This window comes from Phyllobates terribilis, unplaced genomic scaffold (assembly GCF_046119375.1).
Source record: "Phyllobates terribilis strain yellow unplaced genomic scaffold, ASM4611937v1 Scaffold_3__8_contigs__length_932513732, whole genome shotgun sequence".
Lineage (NCBI taxonomy): Eukaryota > Metazoa > Chordata > Amphibia > Anura > Dendrobatidae > Phyllobates > Phyllobates terribilis.
This window is the reverse complement of record NW_027362763.1, coordinates 67,024,033-67,049,701: the sequence shown is the minus strand read 5'-3', so window position 1 is coordinate 67,049,701 and position 25,669 is coordinate 67,024,033. Positions and strand designations below refer to the sequence as shown.

Sequence of the window (25,669 nt, the reverse complement as noted above, 5' to 3'; positions counted from 1 at the left end):
CATGCCACAAGCTTTCTAACTGCGCAGAAGGGATCCTGCACACCTCCTTACTATGCTGGCAGTAGGGCTCAACGTCATCAGGCGGTTTTTACTTTGAAATGTCTGGGAAATGTGAGTCACACAGCTGAGGAGTTGTGGTCAGCTCTGGAGAACCAATTTCATGAATGGTTGTCTCCACTGGACCTGAAACCAGGGAAGGCCGTGTGCGACAATGCTGCAAACCTGGGTGCGGCCCTTCGCCGGGGCAATGTCACACACGTGCCTTGTATGGCTCACGTGTTGAACCTGGTTGTCCAGCAATTTTTAGCCCACTATCCCAGACTAGATGGCCTTCTGCAGAGGGCACGGTCGCTGTGTGCTCACTTCCGCCGTTCGCATCCCGCAGCTCAGCGACTTACATCTCTACAGAAGTCGTTGGGCCTGCCACTTCACCGGCTAAAATGCGATGTGCCTACCCGGTGGAATTCAACTGTGCAAATGTTGCAGCGACTGTGGCAGCACCGACAAGCCCTGGTGCAATACGTTCTGACGTATAGCCTGGGCCAACGAGATTCAGAGGTGGGGCAAATCACGCTGGAGGAGTGGTCTCAGATCAGGGACCTATGCACCCTTCTGCACAGTTTTGAAATGGCGACGAAGATGTTTAGTGCTGACGATGCCATTATCAGCATGACTATTCCGGTGATTTACATGCTGGAGCACATGTTAAACAGAATTCGGAGTCAGGTGGTGGCACAAGAGGAGGTGGAGGAAGTAGAGGAGGAGGAGTTGTATGCGGAAGGGCTAACATCTGCAAGGTCCAGACGGTCGGCAGCACCAAGGCGGCAGGCATGTGAGGGTGGGGGAGATGGTTTTACCAGGGCGCATGGTAGCAGCCAAACTAGTGAGGAAGGTGCAGGAGCCCAGGAAGAAGTGGAGGACGAACTGATGGAAGACTCATCAGATGAGGGAGACCTTGATCACATTTCTGTTGTGCGAGGTTGGGGGGAGAGGACAGAGGAAGGAAGCATGATTGTTACCTCGCCACCAACACAACAGGGACTTGGTGCTCCTGGATGCGCAACACACATGAGTGCCTTCTTGCTGCACTACCTGCAACATGACCCTCGAATTGTGAGAATTAGAAATAATCCTGACTACTGGGTTGCCACACTGTTAGATCCCCGGTACAAAAGTAAATTTGCAGAAATTATTCCTGCCATATTAAGGGATGCACGCATGCAGGAGTATCAGCAGAGACTGTTGCAGAATCTTACATGTGCTTTTCCACAAAATACCAGTGGTGCACGTAGTGAATCTCACAGTTCCAACTTGCCAACCGTGGGACCGTCAAGTGTTCAGCACTCAAACCGTAACAGAACCACAGTATCTGCTGGTAACATCCATTTTGCGGAATCATTTCACCACTTTTTTAGCCCATCCTTTGCAAGGCCACAGGAGACAAGAAGTCTGACACATAGTCAACGCCTAGAGACGATGGTACAGGAGTATCTCCAAGTAAACATTGAAGCCACGATTGTGTCACTGGACCCTTGCTCTTTTTGGGCTTCCAATCTGGATAAATGGCCAGAGCTAGCCACTTACGCCTTGGAGATCTTGTCATGCCCCGCAGCCAGCATTCTGTCTGAACGTGTGTTCAGCGCTGCTGGTGGTGTGCTGACAGATAAGCGCACGCGGCTCTCCACTGATAATGTAGACAGACTCACGTTCATAAAGATGAACAAATCATGGATCCGAAACGACTTTTCTACCCCTGTGTCATCCTGGGGAGAGTAAAAGCTTGATGATTGGTTAAAATCACCCTACCAAACGTTTTAAGCTTTCAAATTACTAATCATGTTTATCTGTATCTTGACTGGAAAATAATTTGGGCTTTGTAGCAGTGTGCAGCACTGATCCTATTAGGCCATCTATAATAAGCTCCACCAGATTTAAAATTAAAAATAATTTTTAGCTGCATCTAGCCCGGAAAATAATTTTGGGGCTCCGAGATGCGCAAGACACATAAGTGCCTTCTTGCTGCACTACCTGCAGCATGACCCTCATATTGTCAGAATTCGAAGTAATCATGACTACTGGGTTGCCACACTCTTAGATCCCCCAAACTTTTCGATCAACCTTTTCATTTTAATAAAGACCAAAAAAATGGTCATTTTTGAAATTATAAGCATTAGCAGGTTGTTAGAAACTGAAATCAAACAGTTTTCAACTCAAAACTTTATTGTAGGTGATGTTACATTTTCACATAGGACCCCTTGTTCGAAAGGAGCTTCTGAACTCTCTCGTCCATTGAATTTGTCAGGTTTTGGATGGTTTCTGCTTCAATTGTTTTGCATGAGGACAGAATACCCTCCCAGAGCTGTTGCTTAGATGTGAACTGCCTCCCGCCATCATAGACACTCCTTTTAATGATGCTCCAAAGGTTCTGAATGGGGTAGAGGTCAGGGGAGCATGGGGGTCACACCATAAGTTTGTCCCCTTTTATGCCCATATCAGCCAGAGATGCAGATGTTTTATGTGCAGCATGAGATGGTGCATTATCATGCAGAAAAATGATCTTGCTGTGAAATACACGGTTCTTCTTCTTGAACCATGGCAGGAAGTGCTGTTTGAGAAAATCCACATACATTATGGAGTTCATCTTTAGCGCCTTCAGGGATCCTAAAGGGGCCGACAATCTCTCTCCCCATGATTCCAGCCCAAAACATTACTCCACCTCCTCCTTGTTGGCGCTGTAGCCGTGTTTGCGTGGGGTGTCCATCAACCAGCCATCCTCCACTCCATCCATCTGGACCATCGAGCGCTGCACGGCACTCATCCGTGAACAAAACAGTTTTGAAATCAGTCTTCATGTAATGTTTGGCCCACTGGAGCCGTTTCTGCTTGTGTGAAGTGGATAGAGGAGGTCGACAGGATGGCGTATGCACAGCTGAAAACCTCTGAAGTACCCTGCATCTTGTTGTTCGGGGGACGTTGGAGGCACCAGCAGCTTCAAAAACTTGTCTGCTGCTATGACAAGGCTTTCTTGCCGCTGCTCTTTTAACCTGACGTAATTGCCTGTAGGAAAGAGTCCTCAATTTGCCCTTATCAGCACGCACACGTGTGTACTGTGAATCAGCTACATGCTTCTTGATTGCCAAGACACTTCATCCTGATCATCGCACAATGTTGATTGTAGTCATGCCTTGACCTAAACACTCCACAATTTGTTGCTTCTCAGCAGCCGACACATCCTTTTTCTTTCCCATTTTGGCAGAAAATGTAGGCTGCTTAATAATGTGAGAGAGCCTTCTTAAGTAGTCTTGCCTTTCATTGGACACACCTGCCAAACTAATTAGCACTGGTGTCTGCAATTGCTTACAGTGATATAAAGAGCCCTGGCACACATCACCATCAATGAGTTTAACTGACAAACAAACAAATTCTTCCCTTATCACTCCTAAACACTTTTTGCATAATAATTTGGAACGCAGTGTACATGTGCTTTTCCACAAAACACCAGTGGTTCACGTAGTGAATCTTACAGTTCTAACTTGCCAACCGTGGTCTGTATGGAATTGTTCAATAAAGGGCCCAAAATTAAGATAACATAGATGGGAGAGGTCTCTATGAATAGGAATTCCTAAGTATTTGATACCCTGTGAGGGCCAGGCAAAGGGAAAGTTGGACTGGATGGAATCCTATATGGATTTGGGGAGGGAGACATCGAGGGCCTCAGACTTCGCTGCATTGATTTTAAAATTTTACCATGTAACAAAGTGATCTATTTCAGCCATAACAGCAGGGATGGATATATGTGATTGAGTGATATATACTAGGACATCATCAGCAAATAGAGAGCACTTGTACTCGGTGCCTCCCACCTCAATCCACCTAATATTGGGGTTATGGCGAATTGATGAGAGCAGGTGCTCCGTCACTAGGATGTATAAGAGAGGGGACAGAGGACATCCCTGCCTTGTCCCATTGGTGATTGTGAAAGGTGATGAAAATGTTCTGACGCACCCCCTGGGCCTTGGGACACCCGGAGCCGGACCCTTTTTGGTGGATGCTGGTGGTTGTAGTCTTCGTGGCGGCGACCCGGTTCCGTGGCTCAGGGAGGTCAAACCAGTGGCGGAACTATTTATGTGGTTTTGATGTTTAAATGTCCGACTACGCCACCCGTGGATTGCGGTCAGAGTGAACCGCCGCTACAGGGCAGACCGCTGAGGCTGGTGTTGTGGGTGCAGCAGAGCGTAGCATAACTCCCCACGGGAGGAGTATAGCCTCAGGGCAGTGTATGCGGAGGATGGGGGTGATGGTGCAGGGCAGCAGCAGTAACGACACGGAGTCAGTGATGCAGTCCAGGGCCTTTACTCACAGTTCTTATTATCCAGACCACGTCTGCAGGTAACGGCTGCCCACGTCGTACTGTGCTCACCAGGTGAGGGGCTCAGACAACTCCTAGATAACTTTGGAGCACTTCACAGGACCCCCTTTGTGTGTCCTTTGTCTGGCCTTTCTTACCAACACTTCTGTCCGGCTGCCTCGGGCCTCCTCTTGGTAAACTTGGCGCCAGTTTCCCTGACCCTATGTGGTGCCTTCCTAGCGGGTGTAGCGAGGGGCTGCGCCACATAAAATGTCAGAGCCTCCGGTTTCTAGCTGAGGGTCGTTTCCTGCCTCCACTAGTTCGGGGACCAGTCTCCCCCTTTGGCCTGACCCCTCCACGCAGGTGGATTCGGGCGTGCGGTGGCGACTCGCCCGTCCGCACCCCTGGGATCCCTTCATTCCTCGTTCCTGGAGCCTTCTCCGCTCCTCTTCCTTCCTTCTCCCTCTTCCAGGCCTGGGCCTCTGTTACTAGGCCCGCCTCCGGAGCAGAGCTCATGCAGAGCCCCTGATCCCTGCCACTTCTGCTCAGACTTCTCTGCACTGAACTAAGATGGTGCCCACCTTTTATACTCCCTTCTCAATGCACCCAGGAACTGCTTCCTCCCTGCTCCTGCACTACAGGGTTCCCCTTCCTCAGTGTTCCCTCCCCCCACTCCAGCCAGGGACAGGGACTGTCGTGCCCATCTCAGGGGCATATTGGTCGCCCTGCCCCACGGCAATGTGGTGTAATGCATGCAGGTGTCGGGTCCTGATCCACACTCCATCCTTACCTGAGAGTGAGATATCACACCTCTGGATGAGGTGCAATACGTCTGTAGCAACCGAGCCCTCAGGGTGCTACAGTTCCATTTATCTTCAGCCTAGGTGACGTATTGCGATACAGGGCCGTGATTTTGGCTATAAAATGGTCCCCTAGACCCCTACCCCAAGCTTTTTAAGAGAATCATATATGGCGTGCCAGGAGACTCTATGGAATGCTTTCTCAGCATCCAACGAGAGTATCTAATTACAAATTTTTAACTGCATCTAGCCCAGGAAATACTTTGTGCCTAGTAGCAGTGTCTGCTAGTCAGTGGATTATCCCGGCTGTTAAGCAAGCTACACCACCTGTAGTTTAGACACTTAATTTTTTCAAAGGAAATGCTTCGGGACCATGGGATACTTAGTGAAGAGCATCAGGAGGCACCCCAAGGCATAGGGGCTGGGACTGGCAGTAGGATGCCTTGCGGTGGACAGCCGAGCTCGATCCATATAAAAGCTTTTTAACTGCAGCAGCTTTAGTGGACGCTACTGGAGCTGGAATTACCGCGGCTGCTGGCATGAGACTTGCCCTCCAATAGATCCTTGTAAATGGATTTAAAGTGTATTCATTCAAATTAGAGAGACAATTTAAATTAAAAAGCTTAGAGCTGCCTCCACCACAGGGGGGCTCGCTCGACCCACCAGCGGACAGGCAGCAGTATTGGGAGAGGGGGGCTGGCCGTCAGGGTTCACCGCGGCTCTGGCACAATCCCGGCGACACGGAGGTGGCACGGGCAGGAGCGGACTGGCCGTGTTGGCTTCTCACTTTTTGGATTTTAGAAGGGCATGACATGCCTATATCTGTGTCTCCCCCTCCTTTTACTCCTCCACCTCTTTTATTTTCGCATGACTATATGTACTTGTCACTTTTCCATGTGTTAGTTATGTCTTCTGAGCAGTTTGTCAGCTTTTGGACACCTTTGAAGGTGTTTTCTATGTGTTTCTATGTGTTTTTGTTTGCCTGCCATTGGTTTTAACGGTGTTCGAAGGTGTTCGACGAACAGTTCGACGAACAGTTCGGCGAACACACGGGTGTTCGACGAACCGAACCGAACTCGAACACTACGGGGGTGGCTCAACACTACTCAGGACCCCGATACAGGAGATCCCTGTTCAGGCTTCTGAGGTTAGAAAGCTGGCGGAAGAATCTCGCCACCCAATGTTTGAAGATCTCCCACCACTCTGACTTAGTGTTACCAAGGCCCTGGAGCGGTACCTGACTTTGAAAAAAATCCTCAAAGGACCGTCTTACAGCTGCTTCCTTCAGGAGTGACGAATTCAGCTTCCAAAAACCTCTTCCCATCCGAGGAGTCTCTGTAACATTCAGAGAAAACATAATCAGACAGTGGTCGGAGAATTCAACTTCTACCACCGATAAAGGTGAAGAGACTGCCTCCGCCTTCAAATAAAACTTGTCTATTCTAGACCTACTCTGACTACCTCTGAAATAAGCGTAACCCGCGTGGCCCGTGGTGTTCTGGATGTGGACATCCACTAGGCGAGCCTCACTAAGTATGCTATTCAAGGCGACGCTGTCGTAGGCCCACCGGTCTCTGGAACCTCCTCTGTCTTGGGGCCTCGAGACATTGTTGAAGTCCCCTCCAGAGACCACCTGTCGGCTACAAAACAAAAAGGGTTTAATACTCATAAAGAGACACTCGCGGCCCCACTTAGTCTGGGGACCATACATGTTTTTGAGCCGAAGCTCTTGTCCCCTTATGAACACATCCAAGATCAAGCACCTCCCCATTTCCAATTCAATAACCTGTCGGCATACTACATCTGCGGTCTTGAAAAGGACCGCCACCCCGCTATACGGCTCAGCCGTAAGAGACCAATAGGAAGGCCCGTGTATCCACTCCCTCTTAGCTTTTTTAAGGGATGTGAGATTGGCCAACCAGCTCTCCTGCAAAAACAAAATGTTGGCGTCAAGCTGGCTGAGAAAATGAAAGGCCGTGAACCTAGCCGCATCAGACTTTATGCTGGCAACATTAATGGTCGCCAGCGTCAACAGGGTGAGTGCCGCCATCATGAGTGATCAGGTTGGACAGCGACCTTCTTCCCACCCCCCTTACCCTTTACATGTGTTCCATTTTCCTCCTCAGAGGACGATATAGCACGTTTCAGGCACACCAACACATCCATACCTGTTGTTCCAGACTCAACTTTATCCGGCACATCTGTTTCAGTTGCACCCTTGGCCTTGTAAGGAGGCTCTGGGTCGACCCCCCCCCCACCAGAGGCCCTTTTTCCCCGACCCCAGATGTTGAAGGCCTGGCGCCCCCTTTAGCCCCTACATCCTTGTCCGCAACCCCCAGCACCAGATCCTCCTCCTCCCCCCCTTCCAAAAACAAGGGAGACTCGCTTAGGGCCTGGAACTGTTGGAGAGCTCCACCGGAGGAAGGGAGGAAGAGCCTTCCTTTGGAACCTGGCCCCGGGTGGCCTTCTCTTTCGAGTTATCCTTCTTCCTTACCCTTTTCTTCTCCCTCTTCTTTTGCTGTTGCCACTCTTCATTCCCCCCCTCATCCACACCTTTGCTGGATGAGGATAAGGGAGTGGTGGCCCCATCCTCCCTGACCATCCTCCTGACCTCTTCATCTATCTCACTGTCTGGGACCTCAGCTGCAAGCTCCCCCAAACTAGGGACCAGAGGCAGGGACATAACCCCCTTGTCCCTCTCCACCACTCTCCTCGGACGCTGCTCTTTCCCTCCCGCCTTAGGGGGAGGTCTGCTCCTCACCGGTCCCTTACTTCCTATGCCGCCGCTAGTCCCTTCACCGGCTGGTCTGGTCCTCACCTCCTCCCTACCAGCACCTCCCGGATTCAGGCCAACATTGGCATAGGAGCGTGGACAGTGACTAAACGGGTGTCCCAAGACACCACACAGGTTACACCGAAAGTCCCTACAGGTTGCAGCCAGATGACCCACCCCTCCACACATCGCGCACTTCTCCACCTTGCACCCCGCGCTGAAGCGAGAGGGGCTGCCGCACCTGTGGCACAACTTCGGCTGCCCCTGGTAAAAGATCAGGATTCGGTCCCTTCCCAAGAATGTTGAAGTGGGAATGTAGGTAACCGAGTAACCCGAGACCTTCAGTTTTACCATAAAGGTCCAGGCCCCTGACCAGATGCCATGCTTGTCCAGATTCTTTTTGGGAATCTGGACCACCTCCCCATACCTGCTCAGCCAGGTCATGATGTCCATCTCAGAAAGTGACTCGTTACTGGTGAGCACGGTCACTTTCTTCACTGGGTTTTAGCAAGAGCTAGCCTGGACTATAAACCCTCGCCATTCAGGGCAAATCCGAGCTAGTTCATACTGAGACCAGAAGAGCTCTAGGCCCTCCGATCTCACAAAGCTGACGTCGATAAAGGTGGCACCACAGGGATGAATCAGGGCATAGATATCATCAGCCCTGAAGCCCATCCCCAGGAAAAGCTCCACCACCTTGTCCCTAGAGGGGCATGCTTCATTGCCTTCCCACAGGAGACGGACCACATTCATACGGACGCCACCCTGCCCTGCTGTCGGCAGAGACCACCTAACATTCTCTGCCCCTAACTCTCGGAAGGCGGACAGACCATGTCGGTCTATCCAGAATGATAAATCTACCTCCCTAGCCTCCACTGTAATGGACTGCTCTCCCCTCTTCAGAGCATCCAGGAGACGCCATTGCAAGTAACCCTGCCCAGCATACCCTGACAAGGACCCTCCACTACCCGTGGCAGGGGCCGTTGCAAAGATGCGGAAATGCGAACCGCCCTCTAACGGGGCCGCCAACGAACCGGGATTCCTTGGCCTCACACTTGGCCCCTCATTCACACTCACACTCTGCCTCACAGCCTCACCTACCCCCCCTGCACCACTACCATCACCACCAGCCGTACCACTCACCACTTCCATACCTGCATCCCCACCTACATCCTCACCTTCTTCATGTACCCCATTCATCCCAACCTCATGCACCCCATCCATGCCAGCCATAACAGGTGGGGTACTAATGGCTTTACCCAAGGTCCCGGCATCACTGGGGGGGGTTTCAGGACACTCACCACATCCGCAGCATTGTCCTTACTCCCCTTCTCCCCCTCTGCCACCTTGGACCCTCCAATATTCATGCGCTGGGTATCACAGGGGCCAGGATTTTGGGCGCCGGGTTTTACCAACCTCAAAGGTGCAGATACCCCGGCCAGTTTACTCCCGGCACCCTTGTCCCCAGCATGCGGCCCCTCAACCCTCTGGCCAGATACAGAAGCAGTGGCTCTCTCCTCCCCCACCATCCTCCGGAACTCAGCCAAGATCTCTGAAAAAGACGCTCCGGCTCCACCCCCACATCCCCCACCTCCCTCTGTCTGAGACCCAGAGACTGTCCTCCGTAGGGATTGCCACACCATCACCACTCGCCTTACATTTGCCTTTACTCTCCCCACCGGACCTGCGCCGTGGACCAACTTCATGATCCGGGTGCCCTTGACCAGCGGGGGTTACACAGGAGACGGCAGCAGCATCAGTAACATCATTAAACACGTAACGCATACTTACCGTCTCCTGTGCCTGCTTCTTGCACCCCTTCTTCTCCTTTCCGGTTCCCGGATAATAGTCCCCGAAAAAAAAATGCTGGAGGTTCACCGGGGACTCCAGCAACCGGATGGCCGCCATGAGCCCCCCAGACCCCGAAGACGCCTCCATGTCCTCCTCCTCTGATGTGCTGGGGGCAGGCAGCACCACCTGCTCAAGACGCTGACCGGAAGATTTAGGAAGCTCCCCGGTAACGCTGGCAGGCTGCTCGAATGGGGTTACTGCCACCTCCTGGGACACTGTTCCTTGGATCCGCCTCTGTCTTCCCTGTTTTCTTCCCTGCTGCCTCCCTCCCAGCGGAAGGTTTCTTTTGGGCAACTCCAGGTGCTGCGGTGGGCAGGACGAGGGGCGGGGCACCGGCACAAGGCTTGCTGAGCCTGTGGTACTATAAGTATTGCTAGCTGTTTTTACTTTCATGTCACTCCTGCCTCCCTCCTTCCCTCCGCCCACAGACTGTACAGAGGCAGCGCCGAGAGCAACGGTGGGCGGGACTAGGGGCGGACCGGCAGACCAGGAACCGCTGGGCTCTGCAGATCCTTTCGCGGCTCTCATGATGGCCGCGCCGAGCACCGAGGTGGGTGGGGCAAGGGGCGGGCTGACAGACTGGGGACCGCTGGGCTCTGCAGTTCCATGTGTGTCTCTCATGGTGGTCGTGACGAGCGCCGAGGTGGGTGGGGCTAGGGGTGGGCCAGCAGACCGGGGGCGGCTGGGCTCTTCAGTTCCACGTGTGTCTCTCATGGTGGCCGCGCTGAGCGCCGAGGTTGGCGGGGCAAGGGGTGGGCCACCAGACCGGGGACCGCTGGGCTCAGTAGTTCAACTCATATCTCTCATGGTGGCCACGCCGAGTGCCGAGGTGGGCGGGGCTAGGGGCAGGCCGGCAGACTGGGGGCGGCTGGGCTCTTCAGTTCCACGTGTGTCTCTCATGGTGGCCGCGCCGAGCGCCGAGGTTGGCGGGGCAAGGGGTGGGCCACCAGACCGGGGACCGCTGGGCACTGCAGTTCCTCCTGAGGCTCTCACAGCTGCCGCGCCGAGCTCCAAGGTGGGCGGGGCAAGGGGCGAAGCCCCGGACCACGATAACCCGGCCTCTGTGCCTGCACCCACAATATCCTCTGCTCTCACTAACAGCTCGCTTCTTCCTCCACCCCCCACCTTCTCCTCCTCCATGGCTGGGGTAACCCCTGGGGCAGCACCCAGCGCTGCGGTGGGCGGGACAGGGGGTGGGGCTCCAGACAAACTTTCCTTTCCAGGCTCCTGGCTGCCATGCATAGTCCTGGGCGTGCCTTCACTGGCAGGCCCCCTTCATATGCCCCCTTCCTTGCTGCGTGGTTAACCCCTCCTGGCCCGAGAACTGCCGATCGTTAGAGAATTTCTCAAGAAAGGGACCCGCAGCCCTCTCTATTTCCGCCTGCCTCTGCTCCACCTCGGCAGTCCTATCCTTGACCCTCTGGATTTGCGTGGCGATCACCGGGCGCTTCCTCTGGGCTGCTGTATTATATAGCGCCTTGGCCAGCCGCAACTCCAGCAGGAGTTTCGACAGTGCCACCTTCCCCTTCTCATGGCATAGCAGCATCTCCACCACCCGCTGTGAGAAAGCCTCCGCTGACTCGTCCAGGCCCCTCTCAGGCCATGGGGCACTGCCCTTGCCTCCCTTTGGCTTGCCAGTCCCCTTGTTATCCGATGCCGGCATGCTCACGGTAGCCGCTTCACGCTGGGACAGCCTCCCAGACCTCCTCACAGAGTCCTCAGATGGATCCATATTCAGTCCTCCGACCCCACCCGGCCCAGACCGGGAGGGCCGGAGCCCGGGGATGGCCCCCGACACCCCTGCCTCGGTCCTGGGAAAACGAAGAGGCAAGGGTCGGGCTTAGAAAAAAGTCGTAGTTGGAGCTTCCCAGGAGCTCCTCCACACAGCTCTCACTCAGCTAGGAACACAGGCCAGACCTCCTCCACTTCCTGCTACCGCGGCTGCTGGCAGCGGACTTGCCCTCCAATAGATCCTTGTAAAAGGATTTCAAGTGTACTCATTCAAATTACAGAGCCAATTTAAATTACAGAGCTTAGACCTGCCATCACCGCGGGGGGTCTCGACCCACCAGCGGACAGGCACCAGTATTGGGAGAGGGGGGCTGGCCGTCAGGGTCCACCGCGGCTCTGGCACAAACCCGGGGACACGGAGGTCGCACGGGCAGGAACGGCCTGACCGTGTCGGCTTCGCACTCCAGCATAGTCCCTCTGCCCGCTCGCGCCTGTAACCTCAAAGGGACACGCAAGCGACTTTTCTTCCCAGGGCTGTTCCCCACCCAGCAGGAACAAGGGAGAGCTCAGGTCGGTCTTCCGCCATACTCCTTACCTCCCTCGCCCTCTTTCCTTCTTCCGTTCTCCATGTAACCCCTCGGCTCTGTGGTGTCCACTCTCCCTCCAGCTCTCTCCTTCTCACAGGTGGACTACCACGTGTATTCACACTGTGGTGAATCTTTTGGGCCCAGGCATAAGAAGTCGTCGAGGTAATGGATAATATGTGCCCCCTTAGAAACGTCCATGATGACCCATTCGAGGAAGCAACTAAACGCCTCAAATAGTGAGCAGGATCTGGACCACCCCATGGGCAAATATCAATCTATATACTATGCTCCTTCCCAGAAGCAGCCCAATAGGTGGACACTATTCGGAGGCACAGGTAGTAAGTAAACGGAACGCCACAACAATGTCTGTTTTGGCCATTAGGGTGACCCTTCCCAACTTCTTGACCCGCCTGATTGCCTTGTCAAAGAGTTACAGTAAATACTACTGTACTTGGTTCCACGTCGATGTTGTCGTTTACTGACCTGCCCCTTGGATATGACAAATGGTCGATTAGTCCGAATGTATTGGGTTCCATTTTTGGCACGATTCACAACGGGGATACCACTACGTCTTGTAAGGAAAGTGTTCTGAATGGAACCGCCATTCTACCTAAAGATATTTCTTTTTTTAATTTTCTTGTCACGACGTCTGGGTGTTGGTAGGCTGATTTTAGTTTTTTACTCCAGCCTTTCTTGATTTTAGAAGGGCATGACATGCCTATATCTGTGTCTCCTCTTCCTTTAACTCCTCCACCTCTTTTCTTTTCGCATGACTATATGTAATTGTCACTTTTCCATGTGTTAGTTGTGTCTTCTGAGCAGTTTGTCAGCTTTTGGACACCTTTGAAGGTGTTTTCCATGTGTTTCTATGTGTTTTTGTTTGCCTGCCATTGTTTTTAATGGTGTTTGACGAACCATTCGATGAACAGTTCTGCGAACATGCCAGTGTTCGATGAACCGAACCAAACCCGAACACTATGGGGGTGGCTCAACACTACTCCAGAATACCATTTAACAGATGATTTTGGGGAAGAAAAGGATCCAGCAATTTTTACTTAAACACGATGCCCTTTTTGTTTTCTTTGATGATAAATCTTCGCTGGAGGTGTCTGACAGCAGTGGAGTCTGGCAGCAACTCATTCTGTCCCCATTGGTTGTGTCAGTTAGATTTTATTTGTAGTTGACAAGTGTTCTAGGAGAAGTTTGCTCCACAGCTCAGCTAATCTCAAAGAAAATAATTCCTTGGCCCAAATATCTGGGCGGGTTGTAAATATCACATTACATTTTCCATGTTATGGTATGTGAATTAGAACTTCAAAATCACACTGAAGAGCAGGATCCAGTCGTGGACGTTTCATTAACAATGTAAGCATAAATGTGGGAAAGAAAATAGTACTGAGAATACAGAAGGATTTTAGTTTCAATAGGATAGATTTATAGATATTCTGAGTAAATATACTAAGAAAGAAAGAAAAAGAAAGAAATACATGAAATAGATAGATAGATAGATAGATAGATAGATAGATAGATAGATAATGTTTATAGATGTTAGCACATTTATATGTTTCTGTTTGCAGAAACCCTTCCTAGCATTATGATCCCATCTGATCCCATCACATTGGTTCTGTCTATTATTTTATGCCTTGTTTTTGTTCTGTTTTTCTTTGGATGCAAAAAAAATGCTTATAATTTGCCCCCCGGACCTCGACCTCTTCCTGTCACTGGAAATCTGCACATTCTAGACATGAAGAGACCACATACGACAATGCATCAGGTAACATTCACTATTTTGACTACTTAATCCTAAATCCTATTCCTTGGCTTGTGATTTTATATATATATATATGCATATACACACTCTAGCTATTGAACCCATTCTACGCCCGGGTGGCGAGCATTTAAATGGTATATAGTCTTCCATACTGGTATGTGCTGCCCCCCTCCTGGTATTTGCGCTGCATCCATCCTGGTAGTTGTGCTGCCCCCATACTTGTATTTTGCTCACCAATCCTGTTCCACCATCCTGTTATGTGCTGCCCCCATCCTATCCTGGTTTGCATGGCACCCCTAATCCCTATCCTGGTTTGCATGGCACCCCTCATCCCTATCCTGGTATGCATGTCACCCCTCACCCTCAATCCTGGTATGCATGGCACCCCTCACACCGAATCTTGGAATGCATGGCACCCCTCAACCCCAAATACTGGTATGCATGGTCCCCTCACCCCCCAATCCTGGTATGCATGGTCCCCTCACCCCCCACTCCTGGTATGCACGGTCCCCTCACTCCCCAATTCTGGTATGCATGGTACCCCCTCATCCTCATCCAGATATGTATGGTACCCCCTCAGCCCCCAATCCTGGTATGCATGGTCCCCTCATCCCCATCCGGGAATGTATGTTACCCCTCACCCGCCAATCCTGGTATATATGATACCCCCTCACCCCCCAATCCGGGTATGTATGGTACCCCCTCACCCCCCCAATCCTGGTATGGATGGAACACCTCATCCCCAATCATGGAATGTATAGAACCCCACATTCCCAATGCTGGTATGCATGGTACCTCTCACCAACCAATCCTGGTATGCATGGACGCCTCACCCCCAATACTGGTATGCATGGTCCCCTCACCCCCCAATACTGGTATGCATGGTACCCTCACCCCCCAATCCTGGTATGCATGGTCCCTCACCCCCCTATCCTGGTATGCATGGTCACCTCACCCCCAAATCCTGGTATGCATGGAACCCTCACCCCCCAATCCTGGTATGCATGGACCAATCACCACCCAATCCTGATATGCATGGTACCCCCTCATCCCTATCCTGGTATGTATGGCACCCCTCACCCCCAAATCCTGGTATTTATGGCACCCCTCATCCCACAATCCTGGTATGCATGGCACCCCTCACACCCAATCTTGGTATGCATGGCACCCCTCAACCCCAAATACTGGTATGCATGGTCCCCTCACCCCCCAATCCTGGTATGCATGGTCCCCTCGCCCCCCACTCCTGGAATGCACGGTCCCCTCACTCCCCAATCCTGGTATGCATGGTACCCCCTCATCCTCATCCGGATATGTGTGGTACCCCCTCAGCCCCCAATCCTGGTATGCATGGTCACCTCATCCCCATCCGGGAATGTATGTTACCCCTCACCCCCCAATCCTGGTATGGATGATACCCCCTCACCCTCCAATCCGGGTATCTATGGTACCCCCTCACCCCCCAATCCTGGTATGCATGGCACACCTCATCCCCAATCATGGAATGTATAGTACCCCACATTCCCAATGCTGGTATGCATGATACCTCTCACCTACCAATCCTGGTATACATGGACGCCTCACCCCCCAATCCTGGTATGCATGGTCCCCTCACCCCCCAATACTGATATGCATGGCACCCTCACCCTCCAATCCTGGTATGCATGGTCCCTCACCCCCCTATCCTGGTATGAATGATCACCTCACCCCCAAATCCTAGTATGCATCGAACCCTCACTCCCCAATCCTGGTATGCATGGTCACATCACCACCCAATCCTGATATGCATGGTACCCCCTCATCCCTATCCTGGTATGTATGGCACCCCTTACCCCCCAATCCTGGTATGTATGGCACCCCTCATCCCACAATTCTGGGATGGATGGGCCCCTCATCCCCAAATCCTGGTATGCATGGTAAACTCAGCCCCCAATCATGGTATGCATGGTCCCCTCACCAAAAATCCTGGTATGCATGGTCCCTTCACCCTCCAATCATGGTATGTATGGCACCACTCACCCCCCAATCCTTGAATGCATGGTCCTCCTTACCCCTCCAATTCTGGTATGCATGGTCCCCTCACCCCCCAATCCTGGTATGCATGGTCCCCTCACCCCCCAATACTGATATGCATGGCACCCTCACCCTCCAATCCTGGTATGCATGGTCCCTCACCCCCCTATCCTGGTATGAATGATCACCTCACCCCCAAATCCTAGTATGCATCGAACCCTCACTCCCCAATCCTGGTATGCATGGTCACATCACCACCCAATCCTGATATGCATGGTACCCCCTCATCCCTATCCTGGTATGTATGGCACCCCTTACCCCCCAATCCTGGTATGTATGGCACCCCTCATCCCACAATTCTGGGATGGATGGGCCCCTCATCCCCAAATCCTGGTATGCATGGTCAACTCAGCCCCCAATCATGGTATGCATGGTCCCCTCACCAAAAATCCTGGTATGCATGGTCCCTTCACCCTCCAATCATGGTATGTATGGCACCACTCACCCCCCAATCCTTGAATGCATGGTCCTCCTTACCCCTCCAATTCTGGTATGCATGGTCCCCTCACCCCCCAATCCTGGTATGCATGGTAACACCTCATTCCTATATTGGTATGTATGGCAACCTTCACCCCCCAATCCTGGTAAGCATGGTACCCCCTCACCCCCAATCCTGGTGTGCATGGTGCCCTCACCCCGCAATCCTGGTATGCATAGTACCCCCTCATCCCTATTCTAGTATGCATGGTACCCCCTCACCCCCAATCCTGGTATGCATGTTACCCCCTCAACCCCATCCAGAAATGTATGGTACCCCCTCACTCCCCAATCCTGGTATGTATGGCACCCCTCACCCCCCACAATTTTGGTATGTATGGCACCCCTCACCCCCCAATCCTGGTATGCTTGGTTCCTTCACCACCCAATTCTGGTATGTATGATACCCCTCACCCCCAATCCTGATATGCATACTCACCCTCACCCCTCAATCCAAGTATGCATGGCACCCCTCACCCCCCAATCCTGGTATGCATGGTCCCCTCTCCCCCCCAATCCTGGTATGTATGGCAACCCTCACCCCCCAATCCTGGTATGCATGGTCCCCCTCACCCCCCAATACTTGTATGCATGGTCCCCTCACCCCCCAATCCTCGTATGTATGATACCTCTCATCCCTATCCTGGTATGTATGGCACAATTCACCCCCAATCATGGTATGCATGGCACCCCTCACCACCCAATCCTGGAATGCTTGGTCCCCTCTCCCCCCAATCCAGGTATGCACAGTACCCCCTCATCCCTATCCTGGTATACATGGTCCCCTCACCCCACAATCCTGGTATGTATGGTACCCCTCATCACCAATGGTCATATGCATGGCACCCCTCACTCCTCAATCATTTTAAGCATGGACCCCTCACCCCCCAATCCTAGTATGCATGGCCCCCTCACCCTCCAATCCTGGTATGCATGGCACCCTCACCCCCCCAATCCTGGTATGCACGGTACCCCCTCAACCCTATCCTGGTAAGTATGGCATCCCTCACCCCAAATCCTGGTATGTATGGCATGGCACCCCTCACCCCCCAATAATGGTATGCATGGTACCCCCTCATTCCTATCCTGGTATGTATGGCACCCCTCACCCACCAGTACTGGAATGCATGGCGCAATCATCCCCCAAATCCTGGTATGCATAGTACCTCCTCATTCCTATTCTGGTATGCATGGTACACCCTCACCCCCCAATCCTGGTATGCATGGTACACCCTCATCCTCATTTGGAAATGTATGGTACCCCCTCACCCCCCCAATCCTGGTATGTAAAGTACCCCCTCACCCCCCAATCCTGGTATGTATGGTACCCCCTCACCTCCCAATTCTGGTATGTATGGTACCTGTTCACCCCCCAATCCTGGTATGAATGGCACCCCTCACCCCCCAGTCTTTGTATGTATGGTACCCCTCATCCCCAATGCTGGTATGCATGGCACCCCTCATCCATCAATCATTTTATGCATGATCCCCTCACCCCCCCAATCCTGGTATGCATGGCATCCTCACTGCCCAATCCAGCTATGCATGGTCCCCTCACCCCCCAATCCTGGTGCGCATGCTACCCCCTCATCCCTATCCTGGTATCTATGGCACCCCTCACCCCCAAATCCTGGAATGTATGGCATAGCACCCCTCACCCCCCAATCCTGGAATGCATGGCCCCTCACCCCCCAATCCTGGTAAGCATGGTCCCCTCACCCCCAATCCTGATATGCATGGCACCCCTCACCCCCAAATCCTGGTATGCATGGTCCCCTCACCACCCAATCCTGGTATGCATGGTACCGCCTCACCCCCAATGCTGGTATGTATGTCACTCCTCACCCCCTGATCTTGGTATGCATGGTCCCCTCACCCCCCAATCCTGGCATACATGGTTCAATCACACCCCAATCCTGGTATGCATAGTCCCCTCACCCCCCAATCCTGGTATGCATGGTCCCCTCACCCCCCAATCCTGGTATGCATGGTCAACTCAGCTCCCAATTCTGGTATGCATGGCACTCCTCACACCCCTATCCTGCTATGCATGGTCCACCTCACCCACAATCCCGGTATGCATGGTACCCTCACCCCCCAATCCTGGTATGCATGGTCCCTCACCCCCCTATCCTGAAATGCATGGTCACCTCACCCCCAAATCCTGGTATGCATGGAACCCTCACCCCCCAATCCTGGTATGCATGGACCCATCACCACCCAATCCTGATATGCATCATACCCCCTCATCCCTATCCTGGTATGTATGGCACCCCTCACCCCTCAATCCTGGTATTTATGGCACCCCTCATCCCACAATCCTGGTATGCATGGCACCCCTCACACCCAATCTTGGTATGCATGGCACCCCTCAACCCCAAATACTGGTATGCATGGTCCCCTCACCCCCCACTCCTGGAATGCACGGTCCCCTCACTCCCCAATCCTGGTATGCATGGTACCCCCTCATCCTCATCCGGATATGTATGGTACCCCCTCAGGCCCCAATCCTGGTATGCATGGTCCCCTCATCCCCATCCGGGAATGTATGTTACCCCTCACCCCCCAATCCTGGTATGTATGATACCCCCTCACCCTCCAATCCGAGTATGTATGGTACCCCCTCACCACCCAATCCTGGTATGCATGGCACACCTCATCCCCAATCATGGAATGTATAGTACCCCACATTCCCAATGCTGGTATGCATGGTACCTCTCACCTACCAATCCTGGTATGCAGGGACGCCTCACCCCCCAATCCTGGAATGCATGGTCCCCTCAACCCCCAATACTGGTATGCATGGCACCCTCACCCCCCAATCCTGGTATGCATGGTCCCTCACCCCCTATCCTGGTATGAATGATCACCTTACCTCCAAATTCTGGTATGCATCAAACCCTCACTCCCCAATCCTGGTATGCATGGTCACATCACCACCCAATCCTGATATGCATGGTACCCCCTCATCCCTATCCTGGTATGTATGGCACCCCTTACCCCCCAATCCTGGTATGTATGACACCCCTCATCCCACAATTCTGGGATGGATGGGCCTCTCATCCCCAAATCCTGGTATGCATGGTCATCTCAGCCCCCAATCATGGTATGCATGGTCCCCTCACCAAAAATCCTGGTATGCATGGTCCCTTCCCCCTCCAATCATGGTATGTATGGCACCACTCACCCCCCAATCCTTGAATGCATGGTCCTCCTCACCCCCAATCCTGGTATGCATGGTACCCCTCATACCTATCCGAGTATGCATATTCCCCTCACCCCCCAATCCTGGTATGCATGGTTACCCCTCATTCCTATCCTGGTATGTATGGCACCCTTCACCCCCCAATCCTGGTATGCATTGCACCCCTCACACACAATCTTGATATGCATGGCACCCCTCAACCCTAAATACTGGTATGCATGGTCCCCTCACCCCCCAATCCTGGTATGCATGGTCCCCTCACCCCCCACTACTAGTTTGCACGGTCCCCTCACTTCCGAATCCTGGTATGCATTGTACCCCCTCATCCTCATCCGGATATGTATGGTACCCCCTCAGCCCCCAATCCTGGTATGCATGGTTCCCTCATCCCCATCCGGGAATGTATGTTACCCCTCACCCCCCAATCCTGGTATGTATGATACCCCCTCACCCTCCAATCCGGGTATGTATGGTACCCCCTCACCCCCCAATCCTGGTATGCATGGCACAACTCATCCCCAATCATGGAATGTATAGTACCCCACATTCCCAATCCTGGTATGAATGGCACCCCTCACCCCCCAGTCGTCGTATGTATGGTAACCCTCATCCCCAATGCTGGTATGCATGGCACCCCTCATCCATCAATCCTTTTATGCATGATCCCCTCATCCCCCCAATTCTGGTATGCATGGCATCCTCACTGCCCAATCCAGCTATGCATGGTCCCCTCACCCCCCAATCCGGGTGTGCATGGTACCCCCTCATCCCTATCCTGGTATCTATGGCACCCCTCACCCCCAAATCCTGGTATGTATGGCATAGCACCCCTCACCCCCCAATCCTTGAATGCATGGCCCCTCACCCCCCGATCCTGGTAAGCATGGTCCCCTCACCCCCAATCCTGATATGCATGGCACCCCTCACCCCCCAATCCTGGTATGCATGGTCCCCTCACCACCCAATCCTGGTATGCATGGTACCCCCTCACCCCCAATGCTGGTATGTATGTCACTCCTCACCCTCTGATCTTGGTATGCATGGTCCCCTCACCCCCCAATCCTGGTAAACATGGTTCCATCACACTCCAATCCTGGTATGCATAGTCCCCTCACCCCTCAATCCTGGTATGCATGGTCCACTCACCCCCCATTCCTGGTATGCATGGTCAACTCAGCCCCCAATTCTGGTATGCATGGCACTCCTCACACCCCTATCCTGCTATGCAAGGTCCACCTCACCCACAATCCTGGTATGCATGGTCCCCTCACCCCACAATCCTGATATGCATGGTCCCCTCACCCTCCAATCATGGTATATATGGCACCACTCACCACTCAGTCCTTGAATGCATGGTCCCCCTCACCCTCCAATTCTGGTATGCATGGCCCCCTCACCCCCCAATCCTGGTATGCATGGTACTCCTCATTCCTATCCTGGTTTGCATGGTCCCCTCACCCCCCAATCCTGGTATGCATGGTACCCCCTCATTCCTATCCTGGTATTTATGGCACCCCTCACCCCCCAATCCTTGTATGCATGGCATCCCTCATCGCCCAATCCTGGTATGCATGGTCCCCTCACCCCCCAATCCTGGTGTGCATGGTACCCCCTCACCCTCCAATCCTGGTATGCATGGTACCCTCACCCCCCAATACTAGTATGCATGGTCCCCTCACCCTCCAATCATAGTATGTATGGCACCACTCACCCCCCTATCCTTGAATGCCTGGTCCCCCTCACCCTAAAATTCTGGAATGCATGGTACCCTTCATCCCTATCCTAGTATCCATGGTCCCCTCACCCCAAAATCATGGTATGCATGGCACCCCTCACCGCCCAATCCTGTTAGGCATGGTCCCCTCACCCCCAATTCTGGTATGCATGGTGCCCCTCACCCCGCAATCATGGTGTGCATGATACCCTCACCCCCCAATTCCTGGTGTGCATAATCCCCTCACCCCACAATCCTGGTATGTATGGTACCCCTCACCCCTCAATCCTGGTATGCATTGTCCCCTCACACCTCAATCCTGGTATGCATAGTCCCCTCACCCCACAATACTGGTATGCATGGTCCCCTTACCCCCCAATCCTGGTATGCATGGGCCTCACATCCCCAAACCCTGGTATGCATGGCCAACTCAGCCCCCAATTCTGGTATGTATGGCACTCCTCACCCCCCAATCCTCCTATGCATGGTCCCCCTCATCCCTAATATAGTATCCATGGTCCCCTCACCCCCAAATCATGGTATACATGGCACCCCACACTGCCCAATCCTGGTATGCATGTTCCCCTCACCCCCAATTCTGATATGCATGGTACCCCTCACCCCCCAATCCTGGTATGCATGGTAACCTCACCCCCCAATTCCTGGTGTGCATGGTACCCCTCATCCCTATCCTGGTATGTATGGCACCACTCACCTCCAAATCATGATATGCATGGCACCCCTCACCGCCCAATCCTGGTATGTATGGTCCCCCCTCACCCCCAATACTGGTATGCATGGTACCACCTCACCCTGCAATCCTGGTATGCATGGTACCCTCACCCCCAATTCCTGGTATGCATGGTACCCCCTCATCCCTATCCTGGTATGCATGGCACCCCCTCACCACTAATACTGGTATGCATAATCCCCTCACCCCACAATCCTGGTATGTATGGCACTCCTCACCCCCCAATTCTGGTATGCATGGCACCCCTCACTCCCCGATCTTGGTATGCATGTTCCCCCCACCCCCCAATCCTGGTATGCATGGTCCCCCACACCGCAATCCTGGTATGCATAGTCCTCTCACCCTGCAATCCTGTTATGCATGGTTCCCTCACCCCCCAATCCTGGCATGCATGGGCCTCACACCCCCAAATCCTGGTATGCATGGTCAGCTCAGCCAGTAATTCTGGTAAGTATGGCACTCCTCACCCCCCAATCCTGGTATGTATGGTACACCTCATCCATATCCTGGTATGTATGGCACCCCTCACCCCCCAATCAAGGCATGCATGGCACCCCTCACCGCCCAATCCTGGTATTCATGGTCCCCTCACCCCCAATCTTGGTTTGCATGGTACCCCCTCACCCCCCATTTCTGGTAAGCAAGGTACCCTCACCCCCCAGTTCCTGGTATGCATGGTAACCCCTCATGCCTATCCTAGTATGCACGGTACTCCCTCATCCCCAATCCTGGTATGCATGGTCCCCTCACCCCCCCAATCCTTTTATGCATGGTCCTCTCACTCCACAATTCCTGTATGCATGGCTCCCTCACCCTCCAATCCTGGTATGCATGGCCCCCTCACCCTCCAATCCTGCTATGTATGTTCCCCTCAACCCCCAATCCTGGTATGCATGGTACCCCCTCATCCCTATCCTGGTATGTATGGCACCCCTCACCCCCCATCGTGGTATGTATGGCACCCCTCACCCCCCCATTCCTGGTATGCATGGGCACCTCATCCCCCATTCCTGCTATGCAAGGTCCTGTCACCCCTCAATCCTGATATGCATGGCACCGATCACCCCCAACCCTGCTATGCATGGTCCCCTCACCACCCAATCTTGGTGTGCATAGTACCCCATCACCCCCCAATCCTGGTATGTATGACACTCCTCACCCCCAATCCTGGTATGCATGTTACCCCCTCAACCCCATCCGGAAATGTATGGTACCCCCTCACTCCCCAATCCTGGTATGTATGGCACCCCTCACCCCCCACAATTTTGGTATGTATGGCTCCCCTCACCCCCTAATCCTGGTATGCTTGGTTCCTTCACCACCCAATTCTGGTATGTATGATACCCCTCACCCCCAATCCTGATATGCATACTCACCCTCACCCCTCAATCCAAGTATGCATGGCACCCCTCACCCCCCAATCCTGGTATGCATGGTCCCCTCACCCCCCAATCCTGGTATGTATGGCAACCCTCACCCCCCCAATCCTGGTATGCATGGTCCCCCTCACCCCCAATACTTGTATGCATGGTCCCCTCACCTCCCAATCCTCGTATGTATGATACCTCTCATCCCTATCCTGGTATGTATGGCACAATTCACCCCCAATCATGGTATGCATGGCACCCCTCACCGCCCAATCTTGGAATGCTTGGTCCCCTCTCCCCCCAAACCAGGTATGCACGGTACCCCCTCATCCCTATCCTGGTATACATGGTCCCCTCACCCCACAATCCTGGTATGTATGGTACCCCTCATCACCAATGGTCGTATGCATGGCACCCCTCACTCCTCAATCATTTTAAGCATGGTCCCCTCACCCCCCAATCCTAGTATGCATGGCCCCCTCACCCTCCAATCCTGGTATGCATGGCACCCTCACCCCCCCAATCCTGGTATGCACGGTACCCCCTCAACCCTATCCTGGTATGCATGGCATCCCTCACCCCCAAATCCTGGTATGTATGGCATGGCACCCCTCACCCCCTAATAATGGTATGCATGGTACCCCCTCATTCCTATCCTGGTATGTATGGCACCCCTCACCCACCAGTACTGGAATGCATGGCGCAATCATCCCCCAAATCCTGGTATGCATAGTACCTCCTCATTCCTATTCTGGTATGCATGGTACACCCTCACCCCCCAATCCTGGTATGCATGGTACACCCTCATCCCCATTTGGAAATGTATGGTACCCCCTCACCCCCCAATCCTGGTATGTAAAGTACCCCCTCACCCCCAAATCCTGGTATGTATGGCACCCCTCACCCACCAGTCTTTGTATGTATGGTACCCCTCATCCCCAATGCTGGTATGCATGGCACCCCTCATCCATCAATCATTTTATGCATGATCCCCTCACCCCCCCAATCCTGGTATGCATGGCATCCTCACTGCCCAATCCAGCTATGCATGGTCCCCTCACCCCCTAATCCTGGTGCACATGGTACCCCCTCATCCCTATCCTGGTATCTATGGCACCCCTCACCCCCAAATCCTGGTATGTATGGCATAGCACCCCTCACCCCCCAATCCTGGAATGCATGGCCCCTCACCCCCCAATCCTGGTAAGCATGGTCCCCTCACCCCCAATCCTGATATGCATGGCACCCCTCACCCCCCAATCCTGGTATGCATGGTCCCCTCACCACCCAATCCTGGTATGCATGGTACCGCCTCACCCCCAATGCTGGTATGTATGTCACTCCTCACCCCCTGATCTTGGTATGCATGGTCCCCTCACCCCCCAATCCTGGCATACATGGTTCAATCACACCCCAATCCTGGTATGCATTGTCCCCTTACCCCCCAATCCTGGTATGCATGGTCCCCTCACCCCCCAATCCTGGTATGCATGGTCAACTCAGCTCCCAATTCTGGTATGCATGGCACTCCTCACACCCCTATCCTGCTATGCATGGTCCACCTCACCCACAATCCCGGTATGCATGGTACCCTCACCCCCCAATCCTGGTATGCATGGTCCCTCACCCCCCTATCCTGAAATGCATGGTCACCTCACCCCCAAATCCTGGTATGCATGGAACCCTCACCCCCCAATCCTGGTATGCATGGACCCATCACCACCCAATCCTGATATGCATCGTACCCCCTCATCCCTATCCTGGTATGTATGGCACCCCTCACCCCTCAATCCTGGTATTTAAGGCACCCCTCATCCCACAATCCTGGCATGCATGGCACCCCTCACACCCAATCTTGGTATGCATGGCACCCCTCAACCCCAAATACTGGTATGCATGGTCCCCTCTCCCCCCACTCCTGGAATGCACGGTCCCCTCACTCCCCAATCCTGGTATGCATGGTACCCCCTCATCCTCATCCGGATATATATGGTACCCCCTCAGCCCCCAATCCTGGTATGCATGGTCCCCTCATCCCCATCCGGGAATGTATGTTACCCCTCACCCCCCAATCCTGGTATGTATGATACCCCCTCACCCTCCAATCCGAGTATGTATGGTACCCCCTCACCCCCCAATCCTGGTATGCATGGCACACCTCATCCCCAATCATGGAATGTATAGTACCCCACATTCCCAATGCTGGTATGCATGGTACCTC

At 53.2% G+C, this 25,669-nt stretch overlaps 1 long non-coding RNA gene across 1 annotated transcript in view; it reads left to right on the top strand.

The window, feature by feature from the left end:
• The first annotated feature begins 13,395 nt into the window (after positions 1–13,395).
• LOC141257932 (uncharacterized) overlaps positions 13,396–25,669 on the top strand; it is a 35,330-nt gene continuing 23,056 nt past the window's right edge. The window contains exons 1-2 of the long non-coding RNA XR_012318134.1: positions 13,396–13,455; positions 13,668–13,864. This is a non-coding gene — a long non-coding RNA (uncharacterized lncRNA). The remainder of the gene's footprint in view (positions 13,456–13,667; positions 13,865–25,669) is intronic.